Raw genomic sequence first — 4,039 nt, forward strand, 5'->3', positions numbered from 1 at the left:
GCCCTATCCTGTGCCAATATCAGTGTCTCTGACAGAGCCCATTTCTCCAATCACTGAGTCAATCCATCTCACCCTGAGTTTTCCTCTCCTGCATTGTCCCTACACCCTTCCAAGCATCATGTCCTTCTCCAAAGACTGGCCCCTCTGGCCACATGCCCAAAACATGTGAGATGGAACTTCAAAATCTTTGCCTCCAGAGAGCAGGTTGGTTTCACTGTCTCCAGTACAAGTGTGTTGTTCTAGCAGTCCATGATAGCAGTCCATGATATGTTCAATACTCTTCTCTAGCACAACTCAAAGGCATTTATTCTTCTTCTATCATCCTTAGTCTTTGTAAAGATTATCAATTTCCTCATCATTGGCTTTAGTTGTTGGTGTATAAAGTTGAATAATAGCTATATTAGCAGGTCTGCCTTGTGTATGTGTGGATATTATCCTATTGCTGACAGTATTGTACATTGGGATATATCTTGAAAAATTTGATGATAAATTTAATACCATTATACTTTAATTTTTTATTCCTGGCACAGTAGACCATATAATTATCCTATTAAAAATGTCCAAAACTAGTCTATTTCATCTCACTAGGAGCCTGTGGTGATGAAGGAAGAAGTTCAAGCTGCTCTGAAAGAATTGGCAAAAAAGAAGTCCCCAGGAATTGATGGCATACTGATTTACATATTTCAACAAACAGACACTTCCCTGGATATGCTAACCAAGTTGTGCAAAGAAATCTTGAGGAAAACCACCTGGTCAGTTGACTAGAAGAGATCTACATTTGTTCCCATTCCAAAGGTGATCTGACAGAGTGTGGAAACTATCAAACAGTATCATTGATATCACATGCAAGCAAGATTCTGCTGAAGATTATCAAAAAACTACTGGAACAGTACATCAGCAGAGAACTGCTTGAAGTGCAAGCTGGATTTAGAAGAGACCATAGTACTAGGGATATTATAGCTAATGTCAGATGGATCTTGGCTGAAAGCAGAGAGTAGCAGAGGAATGTCTACCTGTGTTTCCTTGACTATTCAAAGGCATTTGACTGTGTGGATCACAACAAACTGTGGTTGACTCTGAGAAGAATGGGAATCCCAGAACACTTGATTATGCTTATGTGAAACCTACACTTGCACCTGGAAGCAGTCGTCAGAACAGAGTAAAGAAACGCTGTATGGTTCAAAATTGGGAAGGGTGTGCATCAAAGATGTGCCCTATCTCCCTATCTTTTTAATCTATATGCAGAACAGATTATCCAGGAGGCTGGGCACTATGAGGAGCAGTGTGGCATCAGGATCAGAGGTAGACGCATCAACAATCTGCATTATGCAGATGACACAACTCTGCTTGCTGAAACTGAGGAGGACCTGAAGCAGTTCCTGCAGAAGGTCAAGGATTGCAGCCTTCAGTATGAATTGAAGCTCAACATCAAGAAAACAAAGATTCTCACCACTGGGCCAATTGCAGCATCATGATAGATGGTGAAGAGATTGAGATTGTTGACAGCTTCAGTTTGCTTGGCTCTACAAGCTGGTACTCTTGGTACCAGCAGGCAGGAAATTAAAAGATTAATTGACTGGAAAAGTTTGCTGTTAGAGACCTTTCCAAAGTACTGAGAAGCAACAAAGTCAGTCTGGAGGCTAAGATGCACCTGATACAGGCCATGGTCTTTGCAAATACTTGCTATGAATCAGAAAGCTAGACAATGACTAGAGATGATAGAAGGAAAATTGATGCCTTTGAGCTGTGGTGTTGGAGAAGAGTATTGAATATACCATGGCTTGCTAGGAGAGCAAACAAGTTTGTCCTGGAGAGGGTGAAGCCAGGCTGCTCCTTGGAGGCAAGGATTCTGAAGCTTCGTCTGACATACTTTGGACATGTTTCTAGAAGGGGCCAGTCCTCGGAGAGGGACGCGTCATGCTTGGGAGGGTGGAGGGACATGCAGGAGAGGAAGGCCCTCAATGAGATGGATTGATTCAGCCACTGGGGTAATGGGGTAGGTGTGTCAGAGACAATAAGACAATACGATTGGCAAGGGATAGAGCAGGGTTTAGGGCTGTTGTACATAGGATCACTATGAGTCACAGGCGACTCAACGGCACATAACAACAACAACACAATGCCTGTTAGGTTGCTGTAATGTACCGTTGAGTTGGAACTGACTCATTGCTGACCCTCCAGCAGATTTTCTGAGGCCTTTAATTGCACAAGAGGAGATGGCCCATCTTTCTTTCCCAGAGCAACTGGTGGATTACAACCATATGCCTTTTGTTGGCAACACAACTCCTTACCACTAGACTACCAGAGATCCTTTTATGCACTTCATTTCATTTTTTTACAACTTCTATTTTTCTAGATTCATCATATGTTCTGGTTTTCAATAGATCTTTGTAGCTGTTTCTCATTTTGAGTTGTGTAAGGAGCACAATGTGAGGATGGCCGAGTCTGATCTCCACTAACTACACAAAGGGGAACTGTTCCCATCAACAACATCCACAGTATAAAACTGAGCTCTGAGGGAGATCTGGTGGCTTAGTGTCAAGGATGCACTGCAATCAGATGGTGTGCAGTTCAAATCCACCAGATGCTCCTCTGGAAAAGGAGGGGCAATCTCCTCCTGTGACAATAGGATCCAACTTGACAATACACAATAACAACAACAGCAACAAAACCAACCCAAAAAACAACACAAAACACAGAGTCCTATAATACCAAGCATGATCCCCACTCTGCTGCACATACTTCTATTTATTACTGGATCAGAATTCATTGCCAAGTGACCACATAGACTACAGAATCTCTTTTAGGTCATAACTATGGGTTTTATTAGGGAGACAGGTTGTAGGAGGCAGAAAGGGAAAAAAATACCAGACAGTGAAAGTCCAGGCTGAGTAAATAGCCGTTCCAAGCCAGGTTAACCCCAGGACACAATCCTTCAATTAGTTCAGACAGCTTCTCTGTCAGCAGCCAGATACTCTGGTCCAGGAACCTCTGGCCCAAGCACTGCTTACTCAACTTCATTCCTGGTGTTGTGGTTTCTGCCTGAAGGGCCCCATCAGGCTAGACTTTTCCACAATCTTGATACAGTCTGTTTAGCTCACTTATCTTGGTCTCACAGCTGTTGATAATGTTGAAAAATGCAGATCAACAGTGAGCAGTCCAGTTGAGGCAGCTAGAGACCATGCCACTGGGGAATCTAAGGGTGGTGGGTGGAGCCTCAAAGATTCATTTCACCTACATAGTTACACCTGGCTGTGTGGTCTGGTCTAAGGCAATGGGTAGAAGAAAAGTTCATTTTTAAAAATCTTACCACTGATTGTAAAATGGTAAAATTGCTCTGGAAAGCAGTTTGGCTCTCCTCAAAAAGCTGAACATAAAAATTCCATATGACTCAGGTATTCCACTGCTTGGAATCTATCCCTAGAAAATTAGAACTGAGGCACAAATAGAGACTTGTACATCAATGTACAGCATTACTCACCATTACAAGGACATGGAGAAACAGTCCAGATGTCCAACCACAATGGAATGGATTGAGAAATTATGGTACATTCTTCACACAATGGAATACAACATAGCATGCAGGAGCAATGATTTTGTAAATTACTACCTAATTTGCTGAGTGAGCTAACTCAGTCCCATAAGGATAAATGTTGTATAAAACCATTATTTTAGAATGAGTATGAGGATCCAAGGAGTGGAGGAAGGGTGGAAAGCAGAGGGGTGAGGATGGGGGATTGGGGACTTTAATCATTGTTGTTGTTGTTGTTATGTGCCGTCGAGTCGCCTGCGACTCATAGCGACCCCATGTACAACAGCCCTAAACTCCGCTCTGTACTGTGCCAATCGCACTGTCTCTGACACTCCCATCCCAACTACCCCAGTCACTGAATCAATCCACCTCATAGAGGGCCTTCCTCTCCTGCACCGTCCCTCCACGCTCCCAAGCATGATGCCCCTCTCTAAGGACCGGTCTCTCCTCACAACATGTCCAAAGTAAGTTAGACGGAGCCTCAGAATCCTTGCCTCCAAGGAGCCA

Source organism: Elephantulus edwardii, unplaced genomic scaffold (assembly GCF_000299155.1).
Source record: "Elephantulus edwardii isolate Elephantulus edwardi_28Jun2011 unplaced genomic scaffold, EleEdw1.0 scaffold00211, whole genome shotgun sequence".
NCBI lineage: Eukaryota > Metazoa > Chordata > Mammalia > Macroscelidea > Macroscelididae > Elephantulus > Elephantulus edwardii.